Below are 17,745 nucleotides of genomic sequence, written 5' to 3'. Positions count from 1 at the left end.
GGTAAGTTCTACTTTGATAGATGAGATTATTAAAGCACAGTCAGCAGATTTTTTAGTCTCAAGAAGATAGTTGAAGAAGTAGAATGACAACAAAGATTAGATTATGAGCTAAGGCAAGATGGAACCTTAATGAAGGAGCATTGGCTATGTATTCCTGATAATGAGACCTTAAAGGATTCAATTTTAGAAGAGGCTCACAGTTTAGCATACACTATGCATCTAGGTAGTACCAAAACGTACAGGACTTTGAAAAGCTCTTATTGATGGCCTGGAATGAAGAGAGATATAGCCAGTTATGTAGAAAGATGCTTGGTTTGTCAATAAGTTAAGCCAGAACGACAGAGGCTTGCAAGTTTACTTAACCCAATTCCAGTACCTGAATGGAAATGGGAACATGTTATTATCGATTTTCTTTTTGACCTACTTAGGACACCCAGTGGATATGATGGTGTTTGGGTGATTATTGACAAGATGACTAAAACAGCGAAGTTTTTACCAATCAAAATAACTTCTACTCTTGATCAGTTGGCTAAGTTACATGTTGATAAAGTTGTGAGTCAATACAGAGCTCTAGTCTCGATTATATCAGATAGAGACCAGAGGTTTACCTCGAAGTTCTGGCCTAGTTTATAGAAGGCACTTGGCACTAAATTGCATTTTAGTACAACATTTCATCCACAGATGGATAGATAGTTAGAGCGAATGATACAAACATTAGAAGATTAGTTGAGGGCTTGTGTATTACAGTTTAAAGGCAGCTGGGATTCACACCTGCCACTAGTAGAGTTCACTTATAATAACAGTTGTCATTCGAGCATTGATATGGCTCCGTATGAAGCCTTATATGAAAGATCGTGCATAACTCCAGTTTGTTGGAATGAGGTGGGTGAAAGACAGTTAATAGGGCCAGCGTTAGTGCATATGACTTCAAATAATGTTAAACTGATAAAAGAAAATTTGAAAACGACTCGAGACAGATAGAAAAGCTATGCAGATAAGCAAAGGAGAGAGCTCGAGTTTGAAGTTGGAGATCAAGTATTTCTTAGGTTATCACCTTGGAAATGAATACTAAGATTTGGCAGGAAAGGTAAATTGAGCCCAAGATATATAGAACCCTATGAAATAGTTGAACGGGTCAGGCCAACAGCTTACAGATTGACCTTACCTGCGGATTTATCTAGGATACATGATGTTTTCCATGTATCCATGTTAAGAAAGTATGTTCCAGATCCTATGTCACACCCCCTTCTAGATTCTCTTCCTAACCTAGAAGAAGATGTGAAGACAGGATATGCCAACTCTAAGATAACTACTGCCCATCTCAACTCTAATCACCTGTTCTTAGACAACTGATAAGCAACTTATAAGCATACACTTTCTCATACACTTGAAATAAAATGCAACTAAAAGCACATGCACATGCTTATATATACATATACGTAATAGAGATATATACATGAGTTCATAATAGTGGGTCCCACTAGATCTACCCTACGTCCCTAATATGTACATGATGTTCATTTTCAGTAAGACAAGCTTAACAACCTAGACTTCTCTTTCTCTTCCTTTTTCTCAAATCTCGCACTTAAGTGGCAGACAATATAACAGCTACCTTTTAGGGAGTTGACCACTACCTGGGGAAAAAGAAAACATTAGGAAGAATGAGCTACTAGCCCAGTGAGTGACTTACTTTTAAAAGAACATTCTCATTAAACATCAATAGAAACATTAACTCAAGAAATAACACAACTCTAAACTCAAAGTTTGGAAAACATCTGAAACTCAAACCTCAACTAACATTAAGAACATCGTTTATTAAAAAAAAAAAAAATATCATTCTTACTCATCATCGACATATACATTTAAAACATCATTCTTCTGCCTTAGTTGAGAGATAACCTTTTTGCTCAATCTCTCAACGTCGAAACCTTAACTGATGTAGGGTAATCTCAACACATTCAGCATCAACATCATAGTACCTACGTGCACGTGGTAATACCTTAGATATTGTCATACCTTAGGTATTAAGGGACCCGGATACCTTCATACCTTCAGTATCAGTTTTCTACATCATCACATCATAAAACATCATTTAAACATCACGAAAACATCATAAATCATCATGGTTCTACTCATCAAACTTTAGGAAACTTTTAGACTTCTTTTAAAACTCATAGCATAAAACTCAAGGTTTTTCATTGAACTCATCATAAACTCACTTAAAAGCTTCTAAAAAGAAAGGACTATGCATCCACATCTTTGCTTAAAACTCATACTTCAATTTGTGAAAACTCGTCGCATGCCAGATAGCTTATGCATTGAAAACCTCTTTAAGATTATCATCCGCAAACCTTTGAGCTTAAACATACATCATGCTTTGAAAACTCTTAAGTAAAGCATTCATCATATAACATGCGTTGAAACCATTTAATAAGAAAACATTCATAAAACATGTCACTCACAATCTTGGGTTATTTCCTCAAAGGTTTGTAGTCTTCCTCTATTTTCGTTTGCCCTGCAACATCCATAAATACCTTTGGTTAATAAGACTAGCTCCATTTTGAGCTTACCTTTAACATTAAAATTCATCATCAAACTTAAACACTCCTCTTAACTTATCATTGCATAGCCTAACTCAACTCATCGCACTCAACTTATCTCATCGTATCATTAATACTTAATCAATTTACCTTACACTTGGTTGATCAATGGCAATCCATGCTTACGGGTGCTCATTCAGGTGCCAGGACACGCTTACAGTACTTATGCGACAAACGTCCATTGCGCGTCTCCTTCAGCGTGCCTTGGTTGCCGCCACCTCCCTTTCTGCAGCCTCAGCTTCACTTTATGCACACACTTTACCTAGCAACTTCCTTCTTTCGTGTAAGCCCTCGTTAATCACTTACACGCATCATTGCATATCTTGTCCGGTCAACTGCTTGCTTATTCTTCGAGTGCAACTGTCTGCTTATTCATCCAAAACTCTAGATTCAACTTCCAAATTTCATAACTTTAAAACCATTATTTAGCTAAATTTCGATCTATAAACTTGCTCATAAGCATCTTAACTCTCTTACCTTAGAATTTGAGCATCAAACTTTTCTTGGTAGGCTAGAAATTTTCTAACTTCTCAAATTTTCCCAAGAATTCATAAAACTTCAAATTCTCAACAATTCTGTAAATTCTTAATCTTTATTCGTTCGATTCATGCCTTGGTAACCCGAGAACACCTTCAACACCTTCTGAACTTCAAGTGGTAGTAATCCATTTCCTTAAGAATGTGAAATTGGCTTAAACTAATTCCTTCTTTGCAAGACCTATTTATACTTGAGTTTGCATGTAAGCTTATCTTAATTAAATGCCACCTAGCATATAAATCTTTTATTGACAATTCTAAAACTGCCACATGGCCCACTTACCAAGTGATAAGGCTGAGCATTTCCATTTAACCTCATTGCATAGAGCTTGCGTCCACTTAAGCCATTTCCTGGTCTTCGTTTAACTTTAACCTTCATCATAACACCCCGCCTTGGGCACTTATCGCAAGCTTTATCCAATCATTCCTTCCTTGACTGGTTTCATAGCATACCTCATCGCATCATCTATGCGACACCATTCCTCATGTCATCGTCTAATGCTTACGACAACCTTGCTTACCAACTTCTAAGCCTCTTGGCCAGTCCTCATCTCGAGCCCCTCTTAGCACTCTACCTTAGCATCACTTGGAGCACTCTTCTAGGTGACTCAATTGCTCGTGTGTTGCCTGCATTTAATCTTTATTTACATCACATGAAACTGGTCACATGCACCTTCTACTAGCCTCGGCCAACACTTAACTCGCTCGATAGTCAATTTAACTTCCTTTATGGTCGTCTAAATCCATTATATGCCATACTTAGCCAAGTTTTCATCTTCTTAAATACTCGAACGCATAGCTTGACTCGACTTTATTGTATTAAGCTCTCTGTTTTTTTTCTAAGTACTAGTTCCCCTCCATCACACCCAAAAGCTTAACATTTCATACTTATAACATTTTTTTCCTTTTATCCTATCATACATCTTCATTATACCTTTATATCATTTCAACTAACCCAGCATCATTAACTCATAATCACAGAAACTTAAGCATAATTAATCAGTAAAATAGGTTTGGAGGTTTACATCCTGCCCATGTGTTATAAGAGCAGTCGGTGCAGTTAAAAGAGAATGTCCTATGAAGAAGAACCAGTGCAGATATTGGATAAGAAGGAACATGTATTGAGGAACAATACTATTTCATTGGTCAAAATGATATGAAAGAACCATGAAATAGAAGAAGGTACATGGGAAGCTGAGGAACAGATGGAAAGCAAGTACCCACATCTTTTCAGGTAGTTAAGTTTATGATAGAATACACAAGCATGCAACGGAAGCAAATAGAATCAATAAGCACTCTAATTACATTTAATTTGAGTTCTAAAATATGCATATTCAAGTGGGTTTCAAGTTACATACCTTTTGTGATTAAATCTCCAAATCCAAGTTGCTCGTTAGTCCAATTCAGCTCCAAATCAGTCCCTGAACTACCAAGAGATCTTCTCTACTATTCTCAGGCTTGAATTTAAGTGGTGGAACTCGGATTTGAGTGAATTTGGTGAGTGTTTTTGTGGGTTTGAAGAGAAGAAGAAGCTGAAGCAAAAACTCACTTTTAGCCTTGAATTTTCAATCCCTTAACCTTATCTCAGTCAATTTTGAAGTGTTTTATTACTCGGCTACATGTAGGTAACATCAGTAATGGAATTGGCCAGAAGCTACTTCAATTGGAGAGTGGATTCGTGTGAAGATGCATGAGTTGCACCTCATGCTTCAAGATGAAAGTGAGGAAAACTCATTTTCATGTTTTTACAATTTCCAGTTTCTTTCCCTTTCAATTAATTCTACAATTAATATAATTTTGATTTAATTAGTTATTAATTAATCAAATCTAAAATTAAAAATCCAATTTTTTAAATTGAATTTTAAAATTGGAAATTAATTTGATTTTTTATTTAATTAAACATATTTAATTAATTACCTAATTTAATACCAAATATCAAATTAATCACACATTTAATTTAAAACATGAATCTAATTCATATAATTAATATTTAAATATTATATACTCTCCAATTTTGTTTAATTTCAATAAATTAAACTTTAGTTATATCAAATATAATTATGCAAACCCTAATTTGAATCTGAACTAATTCAAACTCAAAAAATCCTATTTTCAATTTGAACATTTTCAAATTGATATTATTCCAAATTCACTCAATTTAATAATTCAAGATGTTCATGTTGTACGAGCTAGTAGAGGGATCTTATGGACCTACAGATCATGAGCTCCAATGATTTAAGATTATTTGGCTAAAACTCCTTATTCGTTAACTATCAAGTCACACCACTATAGCTCTATAGTTGCACTCTCCTCACTGTAGATATATTTGTGTCCAAATGATATAACCATAAACAGTAAATCGATCCTTCACAGGTTATTCGTAATAACAGTTGGGTCAATATACTGTTTTACCCTCGATATTATGTCTTGTTTCTTAAGTTCCTACTGATCCTCTAATGAATAATTGCTTTATGATCCAATCACCAAATCGAATCCCTCTCGAGCCAGTTAGAGGGTGGGGCCCCTTGTTCAAGACCTGGATTTAGTACTTAAGAGAACAACCTTTCTCCTATCCCTAAATCGGGTAGGCGTGAATTTCGTCTTGCACCCTATGTCCCCAGCTATCTACCCGGTCTTACCCCTGAAATGGGAGGCTTATTGAGTTGGTGTTGTTGAGCAAACCCTCACCTATACAAATCTAAGAATAATCCTGAATAAACAGAAGTTCATAGTTAGCTCAAGATTAAGATGGAGTTACCTAGATCATCTAAGTGAAATATACAGTCTTAAACAGTAAACAACATTATAAAGTAAGAGTGACTTATTTCTTGGTTCGATCTTATGCAAACTCATTGCATAGGACGCCCCACTCCTCATGTTATTACATGAACGAATCTGGATCACTTCGTTTGTAGTATCTTTACAACAATTTGTAACAGCTACAGAGTAGGCCGCATCCTATAGTGTTACCAGAATAAGGTACCAACCTTAATCATGTACTATAGACCGTTTTAGCTATTTACTCGAACTTGATCCATTTTTAGGTCTCCCCATAAAGTTCAAGTATTCATGTAATAGTTATGGATCTTAGTTTATTGGATTTAGACTCTATCAATGCAATTAATAGATTCAATACCTTTATTAAAGAAATGTTAAATAACATATTTTTATTGATAATAGAATATGTTTAACTTTTACAAACTACGAGTTTTAGGACATAAAACCCAACAGTTTGGGCAAATTTTGAGGACAAAATTTCTCTAAATGGAAGTTAAATTGTAAACCCTTAAGCTTGTTTGACTAAATAGTTATGTTTTAAGTCCTCTTAATTAAGCGGTTAATGCTTTTGCAAGTAAGTGTTTATGATGATAGCATCGTGTATAATGTTGTGAAAATATGATGAGCATGTAGGTGTTGTTAAAGAAGAAGAAAATTTCTAAGTGTTAAAGGTAAGGCTCTCGGGTTCTTTAGAAGGCAAGAAAATATTCTAAGTATAGAAGGTTAAGCTCTCGGGTGAGTGAAGTAGAATTTGATAGGATATACTAGCATGCAACGGAAGCAAACAGAATCAATAAGCAATCTAATTATATTTAATTGGAGTTCTAAAACATGCTTTTACCGAAAATCACAAGTGGGTTTCAAGTTAACATACCTTTGATGAATTCTCCCTAATCCAAGCTGCACTTCATGTTAATTCGGCTCGAAATCGTTAGTGAACCACCAAAATATATTCTCTACTATTCTCAGCCTTAAATTTGAGTGGTGGAACTCGAATTTGAGTGAAATTGTGAAGGTTTTTTTGGGTTTGAGAGGAAGAAAATGATGAACTAGCAAAAACTCATTTCAGCAGCCAAAAAACTCTATCAAAATCTTTAATTGGAAGAGTTGTATTTAACTCTTTCATGCAGGCACTCAAGAGATAGTAAGATTTCCACTGCAATTGCATGAAATGGGTGGAATAGGTGGTGAATTTGTTTGGACACACCTCCTACTTGATAGGAGTTTGGATGTTTCCATTAACATCCAATTTCCAAAATTTTTCAAATTCTTAATTTCCATCTTTAATTAATTCTCAAATTAATTTAAAACCAATTTGATTAATTCACAATTAATCAAATACAAAATTTCAAAATCCAATTTTTCAAATTGATTTGAAAATTGGAAATTATTTTGATTTTTTAATTAATTAAACACATTTAATTAATTAATTAATTAATTTAATATCAAATATTAAATTAATCACACACCTAATTTTAAACATGAATCTCATTCATGTAATCAATATTTAAATATTATAAACTCTCCAATTTTGTTTAATTTCAACAAATTAAATGTTTAATTATATCGAATATAAGTATATAAACCCTAATTTGAATTAGAACTTATCAAATTCAAACACTAATTGCAATTTGAACATTTTTCAAATTGAAGTTCAATTTGAACAATTCAAATTGATATCATTCCAATTACTCAATTTATTAATTCAAGGTGTTCATGTTTTACGAGCTAGTAGAGGGACATTATGGACCTACAGATCATGAGCTCCAATGATTTAAGATTATTTGGCTAAAACTCCTTAGACCAAATTAATCAGTATTCGTTAACTATCAAGTCACACCACTATAGCTCTATAGTTGCACTCTCCTCACTGTAGATATATTTGTGTCCACATGATATAACCATAAACAGTAAATCGACCCTTCACAGGTTGTTCGTAATAACAGTTGGGTCAATATACTGTTTTACCCTCGATATCATGTCTTGTTTCTTAAGTTTCTACTGATCCTCTAATGAACAATTGGTTTATGATCCAATCACTACACCGAATCCCTCTGGGAGTGGGGTCCCTTATTCAAGACCTGGATTCAGTACTTATGAGAACAACATTTCTCCTATCCCTAAATCGGGTAGGCATGAATTCCTTATTGTACCCTATGTCCCCAGCTATCTACCCGGTCTTATCCCTGAAATGGGAGGCTTATTGAGCCCGCGCTGTTGAGCCAACCCTCACCCATGCAAATCTAAGGATAATCCCGAATAAACAAGAGTTCATAGTTAGCTCAGGATTAAGATCGAGTTACCTGGGTCATATAAGCAAAATAGTCAATCTTTAAACAGTAAACAATATTATAAAGTAAAAGTGACTTATTTCTTTGTCCGATCTTATGCAAACTCATTGCATAGGATGCCCCCACTCCTCATGTCATTACATGAACAAATCAGAATCACTTCGTTTGAAGTATCTTTACAACAATTTGTAGCAACTATAGAGTAGGCCACATCCAATAGTGTTACCAGAATAAGGCACCCAACCTTATTCGTATACTATAGACCATTTTGGCTATTTACTTAAACTTGATCCTTCTTTATGTCTCTACATAAAGTTCAAGTATTCATGTAATAGTCATGGATCTTAGTTTATTGGATTTAGACTTTACGAATGCAATATAAAAAATTCAATAACAACTTTATCGAATAAATATTGAATAACATCTTTATTGATAATAAAATGTGTTTAACTTTACAAACTATGAGTTTTAGGATACACAACCCAACAGAGTCACCCCTAACACCATTCGTCCATTAGTATATTAGACACTTTTTTAAATAACAAATCTATTAAACATGAAAATGAACTTTTTTACTTGGTAGGACCCTAAGCTTCCAAATTTGTACAAAACATATCCATGAATTAATTTTGAAAATATCAAATAGATAAACAAAAAAAAGTTACAACTTTTAGAATATGTTATAAACTAAATTGAAAGTTTAGAAACCTATATTTATGACTAAACTTATAGTTTAACTTTTTTTTTTTAATATGTTAGACAATATATGTCTTGTGACATGTTATTTATATACGACATGAACACACACAAGGACAACCCAACATCCTTATGAGAATGTACAATCTATTTAATTTTGATTTATATTTTAAAAATGTTTTGTTAGTTTAAATATATATATGTCGAGGATTTGAATTTTTAATCTTTAGGTCAATAATATAAACCTTAATTAGTTGAGTTATGTTCAGGTTGAGGGCCTATTTGGATTGACTTGAGAAAAGAAGCATTTTTCAAAAAACACATTTTTATTTTGAACACTTTTGACAAAAATGGTTGAAAATACACTTAAAAATATTTTGAAATATTGTCAAACACTCTAATTTTTTTATAAAAAAAAGACTTATTTTTTAAAATAAACACTTGAAAATACATTCCAAACATACTCGTGACTTTCATTAATTCTACTTTTATTGTTTTTTAATCAGTAAGTGTATAAAAAATTATTAAAAGTGGTTCTCCTTTGTAGCAACTAAATATATACATGCTCATCAAAATTTCTTTTACTTGTCCACACACATATACATATGTATAAATTAGTCACTGTATAACACAATCATAAATATACATAGTACTGGGTGCAGAGAAAACATAATGATCATTAAGATGCTCTATAATTGTTGTTGTTCTTACCAACAATGTTTGTGGTTGTAACATTATCACTGTTATTGTCCATGGTTGACTGCTGTGCCCTCTGCCATTCAATTCTTTTTCTCTTTTTCTGTTTCTGTCCCATAGGAATAAACAATTATTTATACTGCAAGTCATGTCATTTCTAGCAGAGGCTCACTGTCTTCAACCTATCTTATATAGTATTCATTATAAAATAATTGTCTATCTAAACTCTCTATTTTAATGTCGTCTTTCGAAAAATAATAGAGAATTTTTGTCTCACATGTTGTTGAGCTAAAAAAAAGAAGAAAAAGAAACTCAAAGAATTTGTTAAAATAATTATCATTTACGTCATGAAAAATTTAAAAGAACGTGAACTAATTATATGTCAGTTAAAATAACAGTTTAGTTTTTATATTTTAAAAATTGTTTTATTTAAGTCATACTTTTCACTATATTTGGCAGGCTTTTTGAGCCCCGAGATGTTCAATCTCATTCCCCTACTAAACCCTCCAACCAAGTGTGGCTGAGTATATATAATTTTATGACCAGTTGAATTTGTTGGTAGAGGGTAGAATAAGGCTTATAATTGAAATAATCAATGACTTATAAAAGTAAAACCTCAAAAGCTTGTGAAATTCAAAATGTAGTTGAGATACATTTCTGTCCTGAAGACAATTATTCACTCTACATGACTGCAAACAAACTATAATCATTGTCTCAGCACGATATAATGACTAATTTGAGTAGAACAACAATCTCGAACTATTCGAATCTGACATAACCCTTGAATACTTGTTCTCAACTCAATTTAAGATTAAAAGAAAAAATAAAGGAGAGAATTCTTAAATTTGGAATAAAATACTCTAAATGAAGAAACAAATTGTTTTATAAACTAGCGGCTTAGTAACTCTTCAAAATAAAAAATAAAATCAAATAAATACAAAATTGAAATATTTGTCAAATTTAACTCAATTGAGTTGTTACTTGTCCAAATTAAAACATAATTCATCTAAATCGAAGAAACTACAAATTTAACTGTCATATATATTAAATTTGTACACGAAATACTACATCTAATTAGATAACAATCAAATTTGAAGTTTCTATCGTAAATTAAATCTATATAATTAAATCCATTTCGATATTTAGCAACGTTTTACTTTCTACCACTACATTATAAATGTCCAACACAATTATGTTGAAGTTGATAACAATATAATAATCTCTATATATGTGGCCCAAAGAGTGACACACTATAGTTAATACGATTTGGCACCAATCACCCTCACATGTACCTCTTTGCTCTTTCTCCTATATGCAAAACGGAGCCCACACCTTAGTTTGACCTACTTAGCCAAACAAACTTCTCATGTACTATTCTCCTTAAACTTGACCTATATCATCAATCACCATTGATTTTGAGATGTCCACACCATATAAGTTACCAACTTGTGTCGTGGGTAGGGTGGACCAAATTTTCAAAAAACTACTTTAGCCCTTCAAATTAATGATGAGATTTAAAATCTATCTAAAAAAACAGGGATTTAAAAAGGAGGTGTTGATGATATTTTGATTCCTAAATTTCTAAAAGTTTGAACATTTCTTTAATCTACAAATTTTGTATGAAAATGGTTGATGTTAAAATCTAGACAGAGGAAACGTACATGATCTTCATGTGATACCAACAGTGAATTTATTTGAAGGGGAACGTAGCCTATAAAAGAGAAAACGTGTACATATGTGGTGCTTGTCACACATGCTCTGATACTTAAGTTAGAGAGTGAAATAATATGGAAGTTATAGAGTTTGAGAGTAAGATTTAATTTACCTCATACGAAGCTATATTGATGTATTTATATAAGAGATTGACCTATATTGTTTTGTTAGAACTTCAAAGTCACTTTAGGATAATCGTATAACCTACTGGGCCGATGGGTGTGTTCGGTTTCGTGTTTGATTAGAGGCCTCGGCCAAACCAAGGTTGAGCATCTTCCTGTAAGCCATTTTTGTCCTATGATGATGTTTTTGGGTTGGGGCATGTTGGGTTTTATGTCATAAAACTCGCAATTTGTAAAAGATAAACATATTCTATAGTCAATAAACTTATTATTGATTCTATAAATTGCATACGTAAAAGTCTAAATCCAATAAACTAAGATCCACGACTATTATATGAATACTTGATCTTTATGTAGAGACATAGAGATGGATCAAGTTCAAGTAAAAAGCTAAAATGATCTATATTACATTATTAAGGTTGGGTACCTTATTCTGGTAACACTATTGGATGCAGTCTACTCTGTAGTGATGGAATATAAAGAACGCATGCACAGCGGAAGCGATGAAATCGACAACATTCTAATTGCAATAAAAACAATAATAAGTATGCAAAAGGGATAGAAAATACACTCTTTGAAGACTCCACCGCAATCTTCCTCTCTTGAGCTCGATCGACACCACCAACGGTAAATCCCGTTATTCTCCAGTTGAAGAACACGATTGTGAGGCTGTTTTGTTAGTGAAAATAAGGGAATTTCACTATAGAAAGAAGGAGATTAAAGAGAAAAGAGGTGGAAGATTTTAGGTCAAAAGTTGTGGAAGCATTAGTTTTTTAAAATTTAAAAAACAAAGCCTTTTGTAGAGAAAACACATGCAAAATCTCATTTTGCATGTCTTCCACCTCAAACTCCATTAGTGTGTAATCTCTAGGTGTCAAACTTGGGAAATGCCACTCCAAAGTCCACTTACCTAGTGGAAAAATCCAACATTTGGATTTTTCCACTAACTAATTTTTCAGTAAAAAAAAATGAAAAATAATTTTCAAATTTTGGAAATTATTTAATCAAAACAATTTCAATTAAATAAAATAAGCAAATTTAATATCATATATTGAATTGTTTAAGACACCTAGCTTTGATTAATCACATTAATCAAGTTTAAAAAATACTTTCATGCTAACGATCAAGTATACTCTAAAAAATAATTAATTAATAAATTAATTATTTAATTGTAAATGATATCTCATATAAAATACAATTTTCCCTAAAACCCGAATTTGAACATTTCTTCTTCAATTTTGTCTGTATTGAGCTAGCAAGGAGACCCGATGGACTTATAGATCATGGGCTCCAACGATCTAGACTAACCAGTCAAACTCTTTAACCTAGTTAATCAACATTCGTTAACTAACAGGACTGTCCACTATAGTCTCTAGTTGCACTCCCCTCACTATAGATATATTATGTGTCCATTTGATATGACCGTCATCAATAAGTTGATCCTTCATAGGTTGTTCGTAACCTCAGCTAGGTCAAATACCCCTAAATTACATCTTTTCTCCTTAACTACCACTGTCCCTCTAATGAACAATTGATTTAGGATCATAATCACTAAATCCATTCCCTCATAGGCCAACGAGAGGATGGGGCCCCTTGTTCAAGACCCAAGATCAGCATTTAAGGGAATAACCTTTCTACTATCCCTGAAATGGGTAGAAGTGAATTTCATCTTGCAAATTTTATGTCCCCAGCTATCTACCCGGTCTTATCCTTGAAATGGTAGGCATATTAAGCAGCAATGTTGGGCTTACCCTCATCTATGTAGATCGAGGGACAATTGCGAATAAATAGAAGTTCATAGATAGCTCAGGATTCAGATCAAGTTATCTAGGTCATCATGAAGTGAAATTAATCAGTGTTAACAGTAAACGGTGTTAATACGTAACAATGATTATTTTGTGGTTTGTCTTACACAATCTCATCGTGTAGAACACCCCCGTTCACATGTCTCTACATGAACGAACCGATCACATCATTTATGACACTTTACAACATTTATAACAATCATAAAGTAGGCCGTATTCAATAGTATCTTCAAAAATAGGTATCCAACCTAATCCAAGTACTATAGACGGTTTAGGCTATTTTACTCGAACTTGATCGAGTTTATGTCTCCACATAACGTCCCAGTATTCATGACAATAGCCAAGGGTTCATAGTTTATTGGATTTATAATTATTAAACAATCAACAACACTTATTTGAATAAATTTCATATATGTTTACTGTTTACAAAACTACGAGTTTTAGGACATATAATCCAACATATAGCTGTTACAAGTTGTTGTAAAGATACTACAAACGAATGATCCAGATTCGTTCATGTATGGACATGAGGAGTGGGGACGTCCTATGCGATGAGTTTGCATAAGAGCGGACCAAAAAATACGTCACTCTTACTTTATAACGTTGTTTATTGTATAAGATCGACTATTTCACTTAGATGACCTAGGTAACTTGATCTTAATCCTAAGCTAACTATGAACTCCTGTTTATTCAAAATTATCCTTAGATTTGCATAGGTGAGGGTTAGCTCAACAGCGTCGGCTCAATAAGCCTCCCATTTCAGGGGTAAGATGGGGTAGATAGCTGGGGACATAGGGTGCAAGACAAAATTCACGCCTATTTGATAGAACATGGAATCCAGTTTTAACTCATAGCCCTTGGCACACCTCAGCAAAACGGTGTGGCAGAAAGGAGAAATAGAACTTTGTGGGACATGGTTCGTTCCGTGATGAGTTATGCTCAATTACCAAATTCTTTCTAGAGACATGCACTTGAAACTGCAATGTATATTTTGAACATAGTTCCCTCGAAAAGTGTTTCTAAAACACCTTACGAGCTCTAGAAAGGATATAAAGAAAATTTACGTCAATTCATAATTTGGGGTTGCTCAGCACATGTGTTAGTGCAAAATCCTAAAAAGTTGGAACACCGTTCAAAAGTATGCCTATTTGTAGTTTACCCAAAAGAAATGAGAGGTGGTTTCTTTTACGATCCTCGGGAAGACTGTATTTGTATCGACAAATGCAACCTTCCTGGAGGAAGACCACATGAAGAATCATCAACCTCACAGTAAGTTAGTAATAGAGGAAATATCCAAAGAAACGACAAATGCATCAACAAGAATTGTTGACAGAGCAGGTCCATCAACAAGAGTTGTTGATGAAACTGGTACTTCACATCCTTCTCAAGAGTTGAGAATGCCTCATCATAGTGGGAAAGTTGTGCAACAGCCTGACCGGTACATGGGTTTAACTGAAATTCAAGTCATCATACCAGATGATGGCTTAGAGGATCCATTGTCTTTTAAACAAGCAATGAATGATGTGGATAAAGATCAATGGATTAAAGTCATGGACCTTGAAATGGAATCTATGTATTTCAATTTTGTCTGGACCTCGTAGATCAACCTAAAGGGATAAAATCCATTGGGTGCAAATGGATCTATAAGAGAAAATGAGACCAAGCTGGTAAGGTACAGACCTACAAAGTGAGACTTGTGGCAAAAGGGTTTACCCAAAGAGAGGGGGTCGACTATGAAGAAACCTTCTCTCCGGTTGCCATGATAAAGTCAATTAGAATACTCTTCTCCATAGCTACATTTTATGATTATGAAATATGGCAAATGGATGTCAAGACAACCTTTCTAAATGGCTATCTTAAAGAGAGTATCTATATGTCTTAACCAGAAAGGTTTATTGAGTAGGGTCAAGAGCAAAAGGTTTGCAAACTTAATCAATCTATTTATGGATAGAAACGAGCATCTAGATCTTGCAATATGAGATTTGACACTACGATCAAATCTTATAGCTTTGAACAAAACATTGACAAACCTTGTGTTTACAAGAAAATCGTTAACAAAACTGTTACTTTTTTGGTGTTGTATGTTGATGATATTCTACTCATAAGGAATGAGTAGAATTTCTAGCTGACGTTAAGAGATGGTTGGCTATGTAATTCCAAATGAAAGATGTAGGAGAAGCACAGTATGTTCTTAGGATCCAAATAGTTCGGAATCGCAAGAATAGAACATTAGCATTGTCTCAAGTATCTTATATAGATAAGATGTTGTCTAAATATAAAATGCAAAATTCCAAAAAAGAAACATTGCCTTTCAGACATGGAATTCATCTGTCTAAGGAACAAAGTCCTAAGACACCTCAAAAAGTTGAGGATATAAAACGAATTCCATGTGCATCAGTAGTAGGGAGTATAATGTATACGATGTTGTGTACTCGTTTCGATATATGCTATGCTGTTGGAATAATCAGCAGATTTTAATCCAATCCTGGATATGATCATTAGACTGTCGTTAAGAATATTCTTAAGTATCTTTAGAGAACAAGAGATTATATGCTCGTGTATAGTGCTGAGGATCTGATCCCTTACTGGTTACACTGATTTTGACTTCCAAACCGATATTTATTCTAGGAAATCAACTTCGAGGTCAGTATTCACTCTGAATGGAGGAGTTGTTATGTGGAGAAGTATCAAGCAAAGTTGTATTGCTGACTCCACGATGAAAGTTGAGTATGTAGCTGCAAGTAAAGCAGCAAAAGAAGCAGTATGGCTCAAAAAGTTCCTGTTTGACCTAGAAGTTGTTTCTAATATGTACCTGTCTGTTGCCCTCTATTGTGAAAACAGTGGTGCAGTTGCAATTTTAAAGGAACCTCGAAGCCATAAAAGAGGAAATCATGTCGAGCAGAAGTACCATTTCATCAGAAAGATTGTACACAGAGGAGACGTGGTTATCACACAGATAGCCTCACAAGACAACTTAATTGATCCATTTACAAAGGCCCTCTCGGCTAAAGCGTTCGAGGGTCACCTAATAGGACTAGGTCTATGAGATTTTCATCATTAGGGCAAGTGGGAGAATTTATGGGTATTTAATGTCCTAGTTTATTGTATTTATACTTTTTGTTCTCTCAGTATAACTCAACATTGTATATATTTATATATATTGATCCACTAAAGTTTTAGTTCGAGTGGGAGTATTGTTGGGTTTTATATCCTAAAACTCGCAGATTGTAAAAGATAAACATATTCTATAGTCAATAAACTTATTATTAATTCTATAAATTGCATATGTAAAAGTCTAAATCTAATACACTAAGATCCACAACTATCATATGAATACTTGAACTTTATGTAAAGACATAGAGATGGATCAAGTTCAAGTAAATAGCTAAAATGATCTATAGTACATGATTAAAGTTAGGTACCTTATTCTGGTAACATTATTGGATGTGGCATACTCTATACTTATTACAAGTTGTTGTAAAGATACTACAAACGAAGTGATCCAGATTTGTTCATATATTGATATGAGGAGTGGGGGTTTCCTATGCGATGAGTTTTCATATGATCGAACCAAGAAATAAGTCAATCTTACTTTAAAACGTTGTTTACTGTATAAGACTGACTATTTCACTTAGATGACCTAGGTAACTTGATCTTAATCCTGAGCTAACTATGAACTCTTGTTTATTCGAAATTATCCTTAGATTTGCATAGGTGAGGGTTGGTTCAATAGCGTCGACTCAATAAGCATCCCATTTCAGAGGTAAAACGGGGTAGATAGCTGGGGACATAAGGTGCAAGGCAGAATTCACGCATATCCGATTTAGGGATAAGAGAAAAGTTGTTCTCTTGAGTACTGAATTCATGTCCTGAAAAAAGGGCCCCACCCTCTCACTGGGCTGAAAGGGATCTGATTTAGTGACTGGATCACAAACCAATTGTTCATTAGAGGATCAATAGGAACTTAAGGTATCAGACGTAATCTCAGGGGTAAAACAAACATTTGACCCAGCAGTTATTACAAACAACCTGTGAAGGGTCGAAATACTAATTATGGTTAAATCATGTGGACATAATATATCTGCAGTGACGGAAGTGCAACTAAAGGCTTTAGTAGAGTAACCCATTAGTTAACGAATGACGATTAATTTAGCATAAAGAGTTTAACCAATTAATCTCGGATCGTTGAAGCCCATGATCTGTAGGTCCGCGAGGTCCCCCTACTAGCTTGTAAATGGATTAGCTTTAGAGTAGCGTGATAAATTAATTTAAAACGTTCAAATTGGAATTAAGGGAATTAATAATTATATGTGTTATAATTGTGCGTTTTAGAATTAAATGGAATTGGAGAATTAATTAATATTTAAATATGATTTAAATATTAAATTCATGAAGGTGGAATTTGAGTAAAATTAATTTAATATTTGATATTAAATTAATTAAATTATTTAATTATTTTATTTATAAGAAAATTAAGTTTGTAAAATCAATAATAATTTCATTTTTTA

Source organism: Benincasa hispida, chromosome 6 (genome assembly GCF_009727055.1).
Source record: "Benincasa hispida cultivar B227 chromosome 6, ASM972705v1, whole genome shotgun sequence".
Taxonomy (NCBI): Eukaryota; Viridiplantae; Streptophyta; class Magnoliopsida; order Cucurbitales; family Cucurbitaceae; genus Benincasa; species Benincasa hispida.
This window is presented reverse-complemented; position numbering follows the sequence as displayed.